Source organism: Canis lupus, chromosome 8 (genome assembly GCF_003254725.2).
Source record: "Canis lupus dingo isolate Sandy chromosome 8, ASM325472v2, whole genome shotgun sequence".
NCBI classification, from domain to species: Eukaryota; Metazoa; Chordata; class Mammalia; order Carnivora; family Canidae; genus Canis; species Canis lupus.
In genome coordinates, this window is record NC_064250.1 from 21,712,977 (window position 1) to 21,733,819 (window position 20,843).

Here is a 20,843-nt window from a genome sequence, read left to right on the forward strand (position 1 = left end):
TTCAAAAAGGGTGTTGCCTGTGTTCTTCTCTAGGATTTTGATGGAATCTTGTCTCACATTTAGATCTTTCATCCATTTTGAGTTTATCTTTGTGTATGGTGCAAGAGAGTGGTCTAGTTTCATTCTTCTGCATGTGGATGTCCAATTTTCCCAGCACCATTTATTGAAGAGACTGTCTTTCTTCCAATGGATAGTGTTTCCTCCTTTATCAAATATTAGTTGACCATAAAGGTCAGGGTCCACTTCTGGATTCTCTATTCTGTTCCACTGATCTATGTGTCTGTTTTTGTGCCAGTACCACACTGTCTTGATGACCACAGCTTTGTAGTACAACCTGAAATCTGGCATTGTGATGCCCCCAGATATGGTTTTCAAAAATATGGAACGCTTCACGAATTTGCGTGTCATCCTTGCGCAAGGGCCATGCTAATCTTCTCTGTATCGTTCCATTTTAGTATATGCGCTGCCGAAGCGAGCACAGATCTTAGTTTCTAAATACCATTTAAGTCTATACATTTTAAGGATTATTTATTTTACCATAATTTATCACTGGCAGGTTTTCAGGCAGCAACTGTACTCCTTTCTCAAATTATCTAAGTTATTTGACATTTAAATGTCAAATTCAACATTTACAGTAATACAATGCACATATTCAGTTGATGTGGAAATAAATGTCTATAACCAAATCCCTGCATGCATAATAATAGAAACTACATAGCAACTGCTTTCTGGTCAACAATTGTAAAACATCCTCAATTGTATTTTGACCTCTGAAATCAGGATGTATCAATGAAAACTAAAAATATGCAACTTAGAATGAATGAAATACTGTAAATGTAAAATGTCTGAGATATGGTCAGCAATTAAGTCAATAAAGTCTGGCTGGATCGCAAATTTAATATTAATATTAATTTACTCTTAAATTACCCATCCAATGCAACTCCTTTACCTCTTTACACATTGCTGACAAAAACCATTATTATAAAATAACTGTTAGCCAGCATATGTGTATCCAAAGAAATGCCCCTTTTCCCAAATGAAACACTGATTTAAAAAAAAAAAGGCATCTCAGGGCAGACTAAAATAGAACTGTATGAATTGGTAATTCATTCTGATTAAGGTTACATATATGCACATACCCACACATGTGCACATGCACATACATGTGTAATTTGTATATATGACAATTACACCAGCTTTGATATATTAGAAAATGTCTTCAGAAAAGACATTCAGAAAATTAAGCCTTGGGATGCCTGGGTGGCTTAGCGGTTGAGCTTCTGCCTTTGGCTCAGGGTGTGATCCCAGTTTAGGGATCGAGTCCCATATCAGGATCCCTGTGAGGAGCCTGCTTCTCCCTCTACCTATGTCTCTGCCTCTCTCTGACTCTCATGAATAAATAACATCTTTAAAAGAAAAGAAAAAGAAAGTTAAGCCTTAAATCAATATAACCTAGATTCTAATTGAGTCCATTAACTTAAAATATTTCTACTTAAAAATCACTATCATTAAATTCCATCTCCATGAAATTGTTTTAGAATGCAAACACATATATTTTTATTTTTATTCATGTGTTATAAAGCTTTCAACATGGGCTCTTTTGGGGTCCAATTCATTGATTTTAGTACATAATGTTCTCACAATGGATGAGGAGTTAATTAGTAGCAGTTTGTGCCATATTTTCTCCACAAATAAATCCTGAGATTGATTCAAAATAGCAATTCATAACCTTATACAAAAGCACACAATAATTTCAACTAGAGTTAAACTTTGCCACATATGGTTCCTTTCCATTATTAACAAATGACTACTGGATGAACAAATGATTACTTGGCAGTAATTCTGATTCTAGAAAAAGGAACAATTGAAAACATTTTAATAACTATATAATTAATGCAAAAATGGTGTCTTCTGCTTATGAATAAACTTCTGAATTTTCACAATTTAACTACTGATCTGTTATTCCACTGTTCTACTTTTATAGCATAGGTACTTGCTTAAAATCATTTGGAATGCTATTCTTTCCCTGGAAGAAGGTATTTCTAAAATCAAATTGTTCATCTTTGAGTAGCAAATCAGCCTCAGAGGTGTTTGTACCTGATAAAATATTGCTAGCATCTTTATAAGTTTATAAATAGTTTATAACCAGGGTAAGAAAACTAGAGAATTTTTATCCAGACAATGGCAATAAAACACAGAAAAACAAACGTGTATTTGGCATCAAAAGTTCCTGGTTATATTTTCACAATGAATTTCTAGCCTGTGATCTCCATCATATTACCTAACTTCTCCCTTAGTTTCCTGATTTATAAAATAGGAAAAATAATGATACACTATACCATTGTTGGGATCATTATGTTCATGCATATAAAGTTCCTGATATTAGAGTGCCCAATAAGTGATATTACATGCATTCAAATGATTCATAATCCATACATACAAAAGGTTTCGTTTTCACCTTTGCATATTACACATTTCAATGAAATATTAAAACATACTGATGTATTTGTAAGTTAGTTATGTACATACTATGCTTTTGCATTGAATTCTATTTTAATATTTAACTTTTCAGACATAATCTGTAGCCCCAGTGAATATCAGAGCTCCTCAATGACAGGGACATTCCTCTACACTTTAATGCTCTTGCCCACCCTGGCAACGGTGTTTCTGACAAAACTCCTAAGGAGCTTAAAAATAATTCAACAAAAACCAAAGCCAAAATAACAAAAAACACTTAGAAGTGTTACAACCAGATCAGGTAAGCAGCATCCCATGGAGAACTTTCTCTTGTTTGGGTACATCATATACTATACAAATATGTGATGCTGCTTATAGAAAGTGATTAAATTTTATCAAATTTAATAAGTATGCACATATACTTAACCAGTCACATAAAAATCATTTCCTTTTTCTTTCATTCTACATCAACCTATTCTGTTCATATTTTCTATCCATCTGCATAGATTATTTCTTTTTTTTTCTGTGTGTGAAAGGTCAGCAAAGAATTATCTGATCAGAATATAGATTATTTTTCTACACACTTTTCTCTAAATCCTGTGAATAGTTATTGAAAATAAAATGCTAAAACTAAAAAGTAAAATTTATAAGTGAAAAATATTTTAAAGGGCAGCCTGGGTGGCTCAGCTGTTTAGCGCTGCCTTCAGCCCAGAATGTGATCCTGGAGACCCGTGATCGAGTCCCACGTCAGGCTCCATGCAGGGAGCCTGTGTCCCTCTGCCTGTGTCTCTGCCCGCCCCTCCCCCCCTCAGTGTGTGTCTCTCATGTATAAATAAATAAAATCTTTAAAAAAAAATTAAAAATATTTTAAAGGTATTTATATTAGTATATAAACATATATTAATTAACATGTATATAAGAAACTATAGGCGTACCCAAATGGCTCAATGAGTTAAGTGAAGTGTCCAACTCTTGATTTAAGCTCAGGTCATGATCTCAGGGTCCTGAGATTGAGCCCCACATCCATCTCTGTGTTCAGCAGGTAGTCTGCTTGAGATTCTCTCTCTCCCTTTACCCTTCTCACTGCTGTTTCATGCTCTCTCTCACACATAGATAAATAAATAATGTAATAGGCTTCATAACAAATGACAAATTTAATCCTCCTTGTCCAAAATGTTTTGAATTGTTGAAAGACAACTCTCATTCAAGAAGTGGGTCAAGCAAAAATTAGTTTCTGTCAGCAGAAAGTCAGTTTAGTGACTGTCAGTAAATCCTTAACAGGCACAGAAGGAGAAAAACTACTTAGGTAAATGAAAGAGCCTAAGTAGCTAAACTTCAGAGCCAGGAGCAAAGACTAAAAGGCTCACATTTGAAAAAAAAACAAAAACAAAATCCCCACCTATTTTGGTATGCAGCAAAAAATGCCACAACTTTTCTGGTATAGAAACACTCTGAGAACTGAGCCAAAAAATCCTCACATTTTAGTCTGTGATTTCATTTGACACATTAAGTCATGAAATGTTATAGCTAGATGGACCTTAGAGAGCCTGTCATCCACACTCCCCGATTTACAGTAAAAAGTGCATTGGATTTGGAGTCCAGATACTTGAGTTAATTTCCTGATCTGTATTTAATATGCCATTTGAACTTTGAACCTCCTTTTCATATCCACAAAACTAGGAAAATGGTATCTATGTTACAGTTTTATAATGGTAATTATATTAGTTTCCTATTACTACTGAAAAAAAAAAAAGTCATCACAAACTTGGTGAATTATAAAACATGAATTCATTATCTTACAATTCTGGAGGCCAGAGACCTGCAAGGGTCACACTAAGTTAAAACCAAGGTATTGGCAGGCTTGAATTCCTTTTGGAGGCTCTAAGGTAAATGTTATCTTACCTTTTCTGGCTTTAGAGGCTGCCAGAAGTTCTTGGCTCCTGGTGCATTTCTTTCCACTCTGACATCAACTCTCCTACCTCTTCTACCTCTCCTGCTTCTCCCTCTCTCCTTCTCTTATAAAGACCTGTTAATAACATTAAGCATACTTGGATAAACCAGGATACCCTCCCTATCTCAGCGCCAGCTGATTAACAACCTTAATTCTATGAATAATCTTAATTCCTATTCCATTTTTTAAAGATTTATTTATTTATTTATTTATTTATTTATTTATTTATTTGAGAGAGAGAGAGAGAGACTGAGACATAGGCAGAGGGAGAAGCAAACTCCATGCAGGGAGCCAGATGTGAGACTCGACCCTGGGTCTCCAGAATCACACCCTGGGCTGAAGGTGGCGTTAAACCACTGAGCCAGCTGGGCTGCCCAATTCCTCTTCCCTTTTAACAACATATTCACAGGTTCTAGGGATTTGGATGTAGATATTTGGAGGTAGAGAGTGCATTATTTTGCCTGTCATTACAACTACTTAAATAATACATCATAAAGTGCCTGTGACACAAACTATTTCTGTTAGAAGTAAGAAACAATGGTCAAAGTCTCATTGTTAGTCAGCGGCTGAGCTCACCTTGGCCTTAGGTCTCCTAAGGCCTGACCAGAATATTAGACACAATATAAGGGATCTGTAGGAAGCATATATAGGCAGGACCAAAAACTTAGCTTAGATTCAAGATGAACTTCTGACATCAAATTGCCTAGATTGACTATAGTTCCATAATTGTTTAATGCTGAGAACTTTAGCAAGTTTCTTAATATTTCTGAGCCATATGTAAAATAAGTATAGTAGTACTTACTTCAGAGCTTTATTGAAAAAGGTAAAATTCATGGAAAGTGCTTAGCAAACTGACACACACAGCAGGTACTCAATGGATGTTAATTATCTTCAATACCTTAGATCACTACATCCACCTACCAGTCACAAAATAGTTACACTCAGCACCCTGGAATATAAAAATTTAATTCAGACTCATGTTATGTTCTTAAGAAGTCTATAGTCCAATAGTGAAATAAGTTAAATATATTTATTTAGCTAATTAAGGTATTTTCATATGTAAAGTCGCCTTCTTCACACCATTCTATAACACTTTAATCTACAAAGCTGCCAAGTCACAGGGAAAACCTGTAAAAGTCCGTTGTTGAGCATGATCATCAAATCCAAAAGCTTCTGACAATGAAAATTAAATTACCACCTCAAGAAAAATATAAACTGCTAAACATAAGATCTGTGGAAATTATATAAGATCATATATTAAAATATATATTTCTATATGTGTGTATGCATATATATATACACACACTCATATAGAGAGACACATATATAAAACCAAGGTTAATTTACATAGATCCAAGAGCTGTGTATTTTTAGAAATTGATTTGTGAATGTACTTTGTGTTCAGTGAGGACTTATTTAAGATAAACTTGTAGACCTTTTCAAGGGTATAAACTGGACAGTGAGTTTATGGTGAATTCTTTAAGAGAAATCTAGTAGAAGATTCTGAAGGGCAAGGGCACAACAGGATTTTAAAGTGAGTCAGTGACCTTGTAATTATAGTAGGTGAGCTAAGAATGTGATATTTTATACAGTTAGAAGGACTTGATTCTAAAAGTCAAGAGAACTTAAATAGTAATGCCAAATATCTCTCCATTGAATAAGTTATCCTATCCTATCTGGTTCTCATCAAGGTAGATACCATGTTCTTAGATGAAGCTCAATATCTTAGTAGTTAGTGTTCCACAAATTCAATTTAATTTTAAAGAAAATCACAATAAGAAGTTTTAAGTACCTTAAAAAAACTGATTCTTAAGTTAAGCTAGAAGAAATTTTGCCTGAAAATATAAAATTATTTTCTAAAAAATATAATTAGGAGATTAATCTATAAAATATGCTATAAAATACATTAACTAAAAATATTGTGAAGACTGCCAGTTTTCATTTCCCCATGTAAAAAGCTTTAAAGTCTGACCTCACAACAAATAAAAAACTGAATAGACTGAAAAATCAACTCTTATTGGGTCCATATATGAAGGGAGGACACAGAACACACTTCTGCTCCCAAGATTAGAGAGACAGATTGATGAATGTAGAGAGTCATGACTTCTTGGAGCAGAGGCTTTTCAGCAGAAATTGCCAGGGGAACCAGTGCTGGAGTAGGAAAATTTGACCTATAATTGACAAATTGCTGGAGGCTAAGTGCTGACAACTCTGAGTTGAAAGTTCCAAGAGGGCTCCACAATATTGTGGAATTTACCTAGAGATCTTGACTAGATTCCCATAATAAATTTCAGAAAAAAAAAAAATTCCCTCTTGCTTCCTGAAGGGAAATGCCCAACTCCAACTGGCTCTAGCATTTCACCTGGAAAAAGAAAAATACTCAAATCCAGCCCAACTGGATTTAACTACTTATGGATCTTGGCTGAAGTACCTGACAAAATTCAAGAGGCCACTGCAGAGGTCAAGACAGAGTACACATAGAGGGAGAGATGGGTCATGGAGTAAATATATTTTTTAAGATATGTGGACAGAGTACTAAAAGGATCTCAGACTAAGTCTAGATTGGTCAATGCAAACCAAAACAATAAGATTTTAGTTAGTCCCAGAGTTCTTATCTAAGGAGCACATAAGAGGAAAGGTTTTGGGAGGCAGGGAAGACTGTTGATCACAAAGCTTCTGGGGAAGTCATATCAAGAATTTAACATTTACTTGTGATCCTGTAGGCTTCTAACTAGGACATGTACTTATATGAGAGGCTAGAGTTAGTCACTGCAGGCTTCTTGGTCAAACAAAATGGATGCAGAGGTAGCAATACCTCAGCAGCTTAGTTAAACTCTCAACATTAAGGAAGGAGAAAAAAAATGGAATCACAGAAAATGTTCAATTAAAATCACAAAAGGCAGAAAAAGAGTAAAGACAAAAATAGGAACAAAAAACAAGGGCAACAAATAGAACACAGTAATGAATATGGTAGATACTAATCCAACTATATCAATAATCATGTGATATGTCAATGGTCTAAATGCACCAATCAAAAGACAGAGATTGTCAGAGTGGATAAAAAAAAATGACCAAACTATATGTTGCTATGAGAAATTCATTATAAATATTAAGACACATATAGATTAAAAGTAGGAGAAAAATATGCCATAATAACATTATCAAAAGAAAGAAGTAGCTATTTTCATTTCACACCCAGAATTTAAAGTAAGGAAAGTTATCAGGGATAAGGGAAGGCATTGCTTAATAGTGAAAGAGTCAGTTGTCCAGGAATATACAACAGTTCTTAATAAGTATGCACGTAACAACAGAATTTCAGACTACATAAGGCAAAAATTTATAGATCTGCAAAAAAAAAAAATAGATGAATATACTATCATAATTATTTTCAACATCCCTCTGTCAGAAATGGCCAGATCTAGAAGACTGAAACTTAGTAAGGCACATGGTTGAACTCAACAACACCATCAATCAACTGGATATAATTGACATCTATAGACTATTTTATCCAATAGTGCCAGGATATGCATTTTTCTCAAGCTCCCATGGAATAGCTGCCAAGACAGACCACATTCTGGGTCATAAAACATTCCATAATAAATTTAAAAGAATAAATTTAAAAGAATTATCTCCTCTCGGGTTACAGTAGACTGAACTAGAAATCAATAATAGAAACATAACTAGATAAAGCTAAAATAAAGAGAATCAATACCATACTTCTAAATAAAATGAAAGAAGAAATCTCAAGAGCAATTTTGAAATATTCTGAACCAAATTAAAACAAAAACAGAAATTATCAAAATTTGTGTGATGCAGTGAAAGCAGTGCTTTGAGGGAAACTTATAGCATTGAATGCACATCACATATTAGAAAACAAGAAAGGTCTAAACTAATCATCTAAGTTCCTACCTTAGGAAACTAGAAAAAGAAAGGCAAATTAAATTCAAAATAAGTAGAATAAAAGAAATACTAATAATTAGAGTAGAGATCAATAAAATTGAAATAATAAATAAAGAAAATCAACAACAAGCCAAAAGCTGGTTCTCTGTAAAGTTCAACAGAATCTTTAAGTCTCTAGCCAGGCTAACAAAGAAAAAAAGAGAGGACACAAGATAGCCTAAATGAAATGGACTAATTTTTTTGAAAGACACAATCTGTTAAAACTCACACAAGAAGTAATATATAATATAAATAGACCTATATCTATTATAGAAATTGAATCAATAATTAACAACCTTCTACCTCCCAAAAGAGACATCGTCAGACCTAGATGGATTCATCGGAAAAAATTATGCCAATTCTTCTCAATCTCTTCCAGAGAGTAGAAGCAGAAGTAACACTATCCAACTCATTCTACAAGGCCAGCATTTCCCTAACACCAAACCCAATAAAGACATTACAAGAAAACTGTAGACTGATACTCTTCTGAAAAAATCCTCAACAAACTATTAACAAATCATTCTCTGCATGAGTGTTTAGCAGCCTTATTCACAAATGCCAAAACTTGGAAGCAGCTGTGCTCTTCAGTGGGTGGATGGATTAATAAACAGTAGTACATCCAGGCAACATAATATTATTCAGCACTAAAAAGAAATGAACTGTCAAGCCATAAAAATACATAAAAGATCTTTCTTTTTTAAGACATGGAGGATTCTTAAATCTATATTACTAAGTGAAATAAGCCAATCTGAAAAGGTCACATACTTATTATTTCAAATATATGACATAACTGGAAAAGACAAAACTATGAAGACAATAAAAGGATAAGTGGTTGGTAGGCATGAACCAAAGAGATGCACAGGCAGGCATAGAGAATTTTTTGGCAGTGAAAATACTATGTATATCATACTAATGGATGTATGCCATGATACATTATATGAAACAATAAAATATAAAATACCAAGAGTGATCTCCAAGATAAACTGTAGAATTTGGGTGACTATGATGTGTCAATGTTGGTTCATCCTTTCGGTAAAATTGTATGATTCTGGTGCATGATGTTGATAATGGGGGAAGCTCTACATGTATAAGGGCAGTAGGTATATGGGAAATCTATTACATTTCTCTCAACTTTGCTGTAAATCTGAAACTGCTTCTAAGAATTTGCACTTATACTGAAAAATAATTGTGGTGTTGGCACAGGATTAATACACAAATCAATCCCTGAAATAGAATTTAGAAACAGTACTGCAATATTCAGCTGATATTACTGGTATGTTGCAGTTTATGTCCTGCCAAGGTGCCCACATGTCTTATTCCAATCCCAGTCCTTTCTAGGAACCACTAAAGAAATTCCACAGCTCAGAATCCAGTAGCAGTAGGCTTAATGCTAGCAAAGCAGGTTTCTGGGACCTCCTTCAGCACAAAAGTCTGTCAGTTCTGATTGATCAGTTCATTTATCATTATGGTTACTAAACATATTGAATATCACCTTATATATTTATAGGTATAAATATCTGATAAGATTAGAGTATGGGGAAGCTAAGAAGGTTCGTAGATGACATGATCCTGTACGTAGAAAACCCAAAAGACTCCACCTCAAGATCGCTAGAACTCATACAGCAATTCAGCAATGTGGCAGGATACAAAATCAATGTTCAGAAATCTGTGGCATTTCTAGACACTAGCAATGAGACTGAAGAAAAAGAAATTAAGGAGTCAATCCCATTTACAATTGCACCCAAAAGCATAAGATACCTAGGAATAAACCTGGCCAAAGAGGTAAAGGACCTACACCCTAAAAACTACAGAACACTTCTGAAAGAAATTGACGAAGACACAAAGAGATGGAAAAATATTCCATGCTCATGGATTGGAAGAATTAATATTGTGAAAATGTCAATGCTACCCAGGGCAATTTACACGTTCAATGCAATCCCTATCAAAATACTATAGACTTTCTTCAGAGAGTTAGAACAAATAATCTTAAGATTTGTGTGGGAGATGTGGTGTATATATACAATGGAATATTACTCAGCCAATAGAAATGACGAATACCCACCATTTGCTTCAACATGGATGGAACTGGAGGGTATTATGCTGAGTGAAGTAAGTCAATCGGAGAAGTACAATCATTATATGGTTTCATTCATTCAGGGAATATAAAAAGTAGTGAAAAGGATTATAGGGGAAAAGAGAGAAAATGAGTGGGAAAAATCAGAGAGGGTGACAAAACATGATAGACTCTTAACTCTGGGAAACGAACAAGGGGTGGTGGGTGGGGGGATGGGGTGACTGGGTGACAGGCACTGAGGGGGGCACTTGACAAGATGGGCACTGCGTGTTATACTATATGTTGGCAAATCAAACTCCAATAAAAATATACATATGTAAGTTTTATAGTTATAAGAACTTGATTGCCAAAAATAAGACATCAATTTTTGTGTATAGTGTTTCCATTAATTTTTCTATACTTGTGGGGTTTCAACATATATACACTCTACATATAGACAAAATGTTATGGACTACATATTTGTGTCCCCCAAACTCATACGTTGAAACTCAAAGTCTCAACTTGATGGAATGTGGAGATGGGGTCTTTGGATGGTAATTAGGATATGAGAATGGAGCCCTCACAACAGAATTAGTATCCTTTTAAGAAGAGATAGAGGGGCACCTGGGTAACCTCTATCGTTCGTTGAGTGTCTGATTCTTGATTTCAGCTCAGGTCATGATCTCATGGGTCATGGGATCAAGTAACGGATTGGGCTCCATGCTCCGGGGGGATCAGCTGGAAGGTTTTCCCCCCTGCCCCTCCCCCCACTCGTGTGCTCTCTCTCCTCCCTCCCTCTCTCTCAGTTTCACAGCTAGAGAGGAATTTTGCCTCAGGATAACTAGTACCTCAAGTCTCAACCATATCTGATTTAGATGATATTGAGATAAGACTTTGGACGTTAGATTTAGAATTGATGCTGGAGTGAGTTCAGACATTTGAGGGTATTGGGATGAAATAGATGCATTTGTCACGAGGGAAAGATGAATTCTGGGTGTCCAGGGATGGAATGTTATAGACTGCATGTTTGCACCCCTCCTCAAATTCATATGTTGAAACCATAATTCCCAATGTAATAGTATTTGGAGATGGGGCCTTTGGGGGTTAATTAGGTCATGAGAGTGGGACCATTATGATGGGATTAGTTCTCTTACATTAGAGACATCGGAGAGCTTCCTCTCTCTTCTACCTCTCTCTCTTTCTCCCTTCCTCTCCCAACCCCCCATTTCCCTGTCAGTGAGTATATAGCAAAAAGGCAGCTTTCTACTAGTCAGAAGCCTAACCTCAGCAGACACCAGGTCAGCCAAGACCTTGATCCTGGACTTCACACCCTCCAGGACTGTGAGAAATAAATGTTTGCTGTTTAAACGACCTAGTCTATGGTATTTTTATTGTAGCAGTCCAAAATGACAAAAAAAGTAATACCATATCTTTCCAATTCTGAGAGGTTGTATAAAGTCAAATATTTGAATTGTTATAGTCATTATAAATTGGGACACTCAACACAGATTCCAATCTCTTTCTGTTTTTCTTACCTTCCAAAGGCTGGAAAACTAAAATACTAAATTTACCTGTGCTGCTAGTTGGTGCAGTATGACAGGAATATAAAAGTACACGTGTTATATTTTCTCATGCTATCCTTCCTACTGCCTGGAATATGTTATATTTGTAATATTGTCACTAGGGATGATAGAGCAAAAAGGGAAAAAGTTTCTGGTTCCTTCATGAAAGTTTTGGATTGCTATAATCTCCATGGACTACCCACTTCTAGATGACTTTCATGCGAGAAAATTAAATCTTTTATTTGCCTAAGCTTCTATAGTAGAGTTTCTGTAACTCATTTAAAAAAATCAATTCTAACTGATATACAGACCCAGGAAAAATTTTACTTCTAGTCTATTTTTTTTCTCCAGAGGACTTAGTGGATTCCTCTATAAGCAATTGAAGTATGGCTACCTTTCTTTCTTTGTATTTTGTAACTCTAGAGTAATGGTAAATCAGTTGGCTTTATGTTTCATTTACCTGAAGAGATTCTCACAGAACTGTGTGCCTTTGAAGGACAAAGACAGCCTTCACAATATTCACATTCCCTATGGTGTTTAGGACAGTACCTTTCTTTTAGCAGATGCACAAAACTATTTTATTTAAGTTGAAGAATAAAGTAGAAAGTCACAGTGAAAGAATAGAGCAGATATGAAAAAAAGAATAATATAGGAAAATAACTTTATAAGACAAGGAATAAAAATCGTTGGACCACATTATTTGGTTTTTGTTTTATCTCAGAAATGCAATAATGATTTAAAAATCTGTGATTTTTTTCAAGATTTTATTTATTTATTCAGGAGAGACACACAGAGAGAAGCAAAGACATAGGCAGAGGAAGAGGTAGGCTCCCTGGCAGGAGCCTGATAAGGGACTCAATCCCAGGACCCCAGGATCTTGACCTGAGAAAAAGGCAGACACTCAACCAACCTCTGAGCCACCAAGCAGTCCCCTAAAACTCTGTTTTACTAAGAAATCAGTAGCTATCAGCTTACCCAAGGTATCAGCACTTCCTAACACCTATTAATTCTCAGGTAATGTCTTATATCTCAACTATTTTTGCCTAATTGAAATAATATAGTATTTCAAATTTGTCTTCAGAACAAAGGTGACAGAAATACCAAAATTCTTTTGAGCTTAAAATATTTTTCTATTTTTTTAGCAGAGAAAATGAGCAATTGGGACAAAATGAGGAAAAGGCAAATTTAACTTTGTAACTCACAGCTGAATTTAGTGTAGGAAATCAGAAGAAGACCAACACAATGAATAAAACTTTTTAATAATCCTCCAGTTTTCATTTAGTTTTCAGTCTAAAATGTGGGTCATGGAGAATTTTGCAACCATTTGGGCCTGACTCAAGCAACCTTCTCAGCAACATGCATTAACTTTTTTATATCATCACCACCATTTATTAAAGAACTATTATCAAAATTCAGCAGGAAAGTTAATTGAATTCTTGATCTCCAACTTCTACCGGCTTTCAGTCAGTTAGCCATGCAAATGAGGAAAATTGAAAGATGATTCATTATAGTTGATAAGCAGTATAAATATTTACTGTTACCTTCTTTTTCACTCACCAAGATTTAGACTGGCATAATTATCTCCATCTCCAGAGTAAAAAGGACACTACAACACTTGTAGACCCAAATCCTATGTAGCCTCCATAGGTGCAAAGGGTTTAAATCTTCTGTTCTCCAATTGAAAAAGAAGTAAAAGAAATATCCTCTTAATCATAGTGAAAAATAAGCTCCTAAATAATAGCAGAGCACTACAGTATATTCTATGCTTCATCCTTTCAACTGTGTTAATTTTAAATCAGTTGATCATTTGTTTGATAGACATGAGTATGATTTAAGTAGGGAATCTTCTAGTAGCTATATAGTGTGAAATTTTTTTGAAAGATGAGAAAATTATATGGAGAAATTACTTTTTGTCATCAATTATTTTAATTTCCTGAAACTATTAATTAAACTAGAGACTGCATGGTTCGTAGAATTACACTGACACAAAGACAGAATATTCATGAAAATAAAGTTCCATAATTCTGATTTTCATTTTATTTTAATTACATCATTAGATCAAAGAGGACCTAAAGAAAACTATTTATAAAATTCTAACCATGTTATAATGCTTTAAAGATATTATGGACTCTGGTTACATTTTGTTGACATTATAGATACTCGGTAACAAATAGATGTATCTCGGCCCTATGAAAGCCAAATTAAAACTCGGCATTCAGAAAGCCTTGGCACACAATACCTGTTGTCTGCCTAGCATTGGCTCTGCAGCCTCTTGCCTTTCATAATGTATAGGGCCCATTCTTGAGCAATTCTCCTAGCATGCAGGCTAGTGGGGGTCACATAATTCCTCACCATCACAAGCTTGTCATTTTAATACGCAGATTAAAACTAATTAAAGCTTTTATATCTGAAAATTAACACTATATAGTACAACGTTGTTATTCTTTTTAAAAAATTTTTTTCAACTTTGTTATTCTTTACAAAAAGACACTTACATATGTGCTATTTAGTGGGACACAGAAATTTTATAAGGTGAATGTGGAAATCTCACATTGAATAAATGAAGCAACTTTAGAAGGTCAAGGCTATTTAAAGAAGTTCCAGAAATCAAACACTTGACAAATAGCTCTTCTCTGACCGGAACCTGCATAAAGAGATTAATGTTCGGCCAAACCCCTATAAATGTCACTAGTAGTATAACCAGATGCTTTGTCCCATCTAGAAGTTCTACCTAAAGCCAAATTTGCCAGGGCTGTGTAGTCAGGGTTCTCTAAAGAAACAACCATTCATTCATTAATTCGTGAATTCATTCATACATTCATAGGAATTGGCTTATGCTTACATGATTGTAGAGGCTAAGAAGCCCCAACATCTGCAGTCAGCAAGCTGAAGACCAGGAGAGCCGATGGTATAGTTCCAGATACAGTCTGATGACCTGAGAACTCACCAGGAAAACTGATGATGTAATTTCCAGCCTGAGAGCCAACTGGCTTGAAATCAGTAAAGAGCAGTTATTTCAGTTTGGATCTGAGGGCAGGAAAAGATCAAGGTCCCAACTCAATAGTCTAGTAGGAAGAGTTTCTTCTACTCAGCCTTTTTGTTCTACGTAAGTGTTCAGTTCGTTGGATGAGGTCCACCCACATTAGGAAAGGCAGTCTGTTGTGCTAAATCTACCAATTCAAATATTAATTCCATCCAGAAACATCCTCACATATGTACATACTCAGAATAATGTTTAACCCAATATCTGGGCACCTCATGGCCTGGTCAAGGAGAACACATAAAATTAACCATTACAGGGCTCTTCTGCCCACCCCAAGAGAAGAAAAGAAAATATGGCTAGGTAACCATAGTGACCACAATTTCATCAACTAATTTTTTTTAATGTTGTTCATTGTTAGAGTGGTTAATATAAATAAACTTTATAACTTATTTTTAAATTCTATACTGTCAAAAAAGAAATTGTACTAGGCACTTGTTAAAAATGGTAAGGAAGAGTCGATTCAAGAATATTGCAAGATGGATCAATGTTACTGCTATTGGGGAGAAAGACTGAACTCCATTGAAAGGAAAGGCAAAGAGTGTTTAAGTACTGAGGTGAGCTAGAGGACATTAGAGGTAAGACTGGTCATCATGATTAGGTCATCTCTATCCGCTAATTGATTATAAAAAGTAGTCTCCTACCCTCTCATAATGCCTTGGTGACAAGGACACTATCCTTTTTGGTGATTACATTTCAGAAGGTTAGTTTCCAGATTCCTGGGGAAGACATTCCTGGGGTCTAAAACTTGCCAGAGGCTGGGAGAAAACTTATATCTCAAAAAAGTAGAAAAATAATTTATAATTTCAAGGTTTCTAAAGTATATGCTCTATGTAAATGGAGGTCAGGGGCCTATAGTCAAGAAGAAACCTGCCTAAAGTTTAGTCCTGCTGAGGAGAACATAAGGGAAATTTTGGTCAATATCAAAACTTTACTCATAACTTTCCAGTTTATCATTCAAAAGCAAAAATAAGGTGTGGGGCACGGGCATAAGTACACGGGCATAAGTACACGGGCATATGTTGCAGGATTGTTTGTAAAAACTGATAATTTTTCAACTTCATTTACCCATTTCAGTGTCCAGTATTTAAAATTTTGCCTCTTTGTTATGTCCATGAATCTCCAGCATATATACTGTAGTGTGCTTTGAATATATATGAGATATTATTAATTAGCTGAAGCAAGTGATACTGGATTATTAGGTAATAACATTGAACTTACTAGCATCCAGGGGACTTTTACAATCACAAGCAGATGGAAGTGTTTTTAATGCACGTTGAATGAATTGACAGATAAAATGTTTACCTAGTCCCTAGTGTTCTTGCTTCTTCTTTACTATTGCATTTGCTTTCCCAAATATTTTCTCCAGAAAATTCTACATATTCAGTTTTAATATATCCCTTTACATTATTAAAATTGGGAATAACAGCTGAATTAAATACATTTGCTCTAAACTTTAGACAATATAATACATGCTCTAGGTTTTTGGGTTTTTTTTTTTTTAACTTTAACATAGGTGATGGTCCTGAGAAACAAATCTAGGAACTAAATATTTGATATATAATAGTATATACTATTTCCTATAACATATAAAATATCACAATTATTTATATTGCTTTTGTTTCTAAATATGTTGTTATATGAATTATGTGCTATCTTTCATCAATTTGTATTAAGTCCAGAAATATCCTAGTTTATTTCTCCAGTTAGTAGTTTATATCCACTGATCCACTTAGTTTATATCCACTGATAAATTTTAATTGTACTTCTATTCCTATTTCTTTCATTGAGTAATTTATTCAATTACTCAACAAATATTTATTGAACACCATGTATATAACAGGTATTGTGATAATTACCAAAAACACAGGATACAATATATTGATATAATCACAGAAAGCAAAGTGGCTAGGCCTGAGGAATAAACCTGGACACTAATTTAAAGAGCACTTGAAATCATCATTGCTTGAATTTTAGACAATACACTACACTGGTTATTACAATGAGTGTCTAGTCAACGGTATTTAATAAAAGCTTCATTATGTTAATGGTATATATATATATATATACACACACACAGACAAACACACCATATATATCACTATGTAATTATACATTATATAATACATAAGTACATATAGGTATATATACTACATGATAATATTATATATATTAATATTATCTGTTAATATATTAGTAGCATATATACACACATATATACTACTGTTACTATTTCTATTACTACTACTGATGATAATTACAATAATGATAATAATCATACAAATATCTTTTTTTAAGATTTTGTTTATTTATTCATAGAGACACAGAGAGAGAGAGACAGAGACACAGGCAGAGGGAGAAGCAGACTCCATACAGAAAGCCTGAGTGGGACTCGATTCCGGGTCCGAGGATTACACCCCAGGCTGCAGGCGGCGCCAAAGCGCTGTGCTACTGGGACTGCCCTAATCATACAAATATCTTAATACATACCTCATTATTATATTGTATTAGTTTACATTAATGCATAAAATAATTGTAATACTACTAATAACAACAATAAAGAAAGAATATGTATCAGAGATGAAGTCTGCTTTTAATAAAAAGCAGAGATTCAAATCTCTCCAGTACAAGCTTAACATCCAAATATGGGGCCTTGGTGCAAAGGAAATTTCTTAATTATCTCTGATTATCCCACAAGAAGTACAAGGAAAGGTAAAGAAGCTTCTATATCGTAAATCATAAAATATTATTATGATTTCCTCTTTAGAAAAATCAAGCAAATTTAAGCTAATTATACCTAGGTTTCAAACAGTGAGTATATTTTCACTTAAAATGTTCACAGAATTATCAATAGCTTTGCACTCACAAATACGATCTAACAGAAGAATTCTGATTTCTAATGTTATTAAATTGTTCCCTTAAGTAATAAAATGAGGCAATAAAATGATACACTAAAAAGTCTTGTTCTTCTGAATAAGGTAAAAGTAGAGAAAAAAACTAAGAAGAAGCAATCCCCCACCACTTCCAGAGCTGCCATCCAGAGGGACCACTTGCAAAGAACCAGCATCTCAGAGTTGGGAACACAGGAAAGAGTAGGATAACAGGATGAATTAGTCCTGGGTGGGATTCCTGGAGGACTCATTGTCCCTTAGATGATGCTTTGAGACCCAACAGAGACCCTCAAGAATGCCTACAGGATCTAGTAGAGTGGTCCAAAATAGAGGCCAGTCATCCTACAAGCACCTTCCTGAGGAGGATGCCCAGATGGTAAGAAATACTTTTCCAGCATCAAGGAGGGACACAAAGGAGTAATAGTTATTGGTGCCATTTTTCTCCTTTCCTTCTTTTTTTTTTTTTTTTAATCCACAATGCCTAAATTAATAGGCTTTTTTTTCCCCTTATGTACAGTTTGATGTACAAAGAGTATACAGTTTATTGAAAACATCTTGGGAGATTGGAGAAATGTATAACTGGTTTTCTTAAATCAATTAAAAAGGTTCTGTATCTATACTGTAATAGCTTGTACAACTTAATTAACATTTCCAATCATGGTTTCCTCATATGTGAAATGGGCATATAAATTATAGTTATTTCATGGAAGCATTATGAAGATTAAATGTTATAAAGCTTAGGTCAGCAAACTTTGCCCATAAAGGGCCAGCTAGTGAATATTTTCTTCTTTGTGGGCCAGATAGTCTTGGTCTCAGCTCCTCAATGCTGTATAGATGCAGCTACAGAAAATATACAAAAGAATGGAGGTAACTATGTTTCAATAATACTTTATTAAAAAAAGGCGACAAGATGTGTATTGTAGATCATAGTTTGCTGACTGCTATTATCATGCATGATAAATGATTATCATAGGTCTTGTAACATGGCATAATAACATCAGTAGATGCTACTATTATCATTAGATCTTAATTTATCTATTTAATTTCAGTAATATAGCTAATGGTAGTAGGAAGCTCATTCATTTTTTTATTCAACAAATAATTTCAGTATGCCAGGTTATTTATTATATATTCTCTGGAGTAGCATATGGTTATAGTCCATAAACGTAGGACTCCTATAGCACAAGGGAGAGTTGAGAAGCTTAAGGAGTGGATCTGAAGGTACAATAGAAACACATTACCAGATATATAGTATCTTAATTAATCTTTACTATAGCAGTTTACTTGGATACTAGGACCAGCATTTTCTGGAGCAGAAACTGAAGCCCAAAGAAGTATTCTGCAGAAAATCACATAACTAGTGAGGAATTATCATGTGAATTCAGGGCCATCAGAAAATAAAGCCCATGTTTTGTTGTTGTTGTTTATTTTTTGTTTTGTTTTGTTTTGTTTTTTGTTTTGTTTTGTTTTTTAATTTCTGCCACTCTGCCCTACTGCCTGCCTTGAAATATGAATAAGCAGAAATACTGAACTCAAGAATCTCAGGACCTCATATAACTCTATCAAGTTTAAGCTAAACTAATAGGTTAACATAAACTAAAGGGATATCATTGAGCATTATCTGAGAATGTTTGAGGAGGCAGAAAAAATTATAGCTAGTTGGATGATTGGCTCAGAGTGGCTAAGTCCATATGTCTATTTTCTAGCATGTTCCTAAATTACTTAACTGCTAGAAAATTTATTTTTTAAAAGGAATTAGTTTCCCATTTCTTTTTTTTTATTTATTTATTTTTTATTTTTTTTATTTTTTATTTTTTTTTTAGTTTCCCATTTCTAAAAACTTGTTAAAAATGTAATGAAAACATTTTCAGCTAAAAAATATATATACAAATTGTTAAATTTTAAAATTTTTCTCAAAATATGGGTAAGAAAGTCATGAGACAGAAGAGATAAAGAACAAGATTACAAAGATACAAGAGAATATCCAACCAGATATTTTCCCTGAAGGGATCTTCTAATTCTGATTTATAGCCTGGGATTTGATTGACCTCAAGAGCAATGAAACTAGGAGATAAAGCTTGGGGCTACCACAATAACAAAGAGGATATAAATAAAGTTTATAACTTCAAAATTAGTAAGGGTAAAATCTAAATTGAAGCATTCAGGAGCAAAACATCATTAAAATCAAAAGAAATCAAGAAAGTGCTAAAAAGCTAAGAAAAAGAATTACAGACCAAGAAGGACAAATAAACATAAATTAAGATATAAACTTTCCATGTACTAATGGAACATTTATGAAAACTGGACATAATTTGGGCATTTAAAAGATAAAACCAAAAAATTTACTAGTTAATGATAAAAAAGTGACAAAATATGCAATGCATTTTTATATATATATAAAATTATATATTATATATATTTATATAGCATCTCACAATTTAAATAACCTGTTGGCTAAACAAGAAATTGTAATGAAAATTATAAAATCCGATGAACAACATAATGAAAATACTACCAATAAAACCTAAGGTACAGCTAAGTGAAGTCTAGAAGGAAGTGTATATAAAATTCAAAAATAAGCAAACTTAAACTGGATTGGAAGCCAGGAGAGTGGTTTCACATTGGAGCTCACAACTGGGAGTTCTGAAATGCTAGTAGTAATGTTCTTTCTTAATTTTTTTTTATTTGTTTATTCATGACAGACACACAGAGAGGAAGAGAGACAGGCAGAGACACAGGCAGAGGGAGAAGCAGGCTCTATGCAGGGAGCCCGACGTGGGACTCGATCCTGGGTCCCCAGGATCCGGCCCTGGGCTGAAGGCGGCGCTAAACGCTGAGCCACCCGGGCTGCCCCATGGATGAGGGTTTAAAAGGAAGGCACTTGATGTGATGAGCACTGGTATTGTATGCAAGTGATGAACCACTGAATGTTCCTGAAACATTATACTAT

The 20,843-nt window shown here is 34.4% G+C and overlaps 1 non-coding gene across 1 annotated transcript; it reads right to left on the bottom strand.

Moving 5' to 3' along the window:
* Positions 1-373: 373 nt before the first annotated feature.
* LOC112658090 (U6 spliceosomal RNA) lies at positions 374-479 on the bottom strand. Its single transcript, XR_003135495.3, has one exon. It is a non-coding gene; the product is annotated as a U6 spliceosomal RNA (small nuclear RNA).
* Positions 480-20,843: the final 20,364 nt, after the last annotated feature.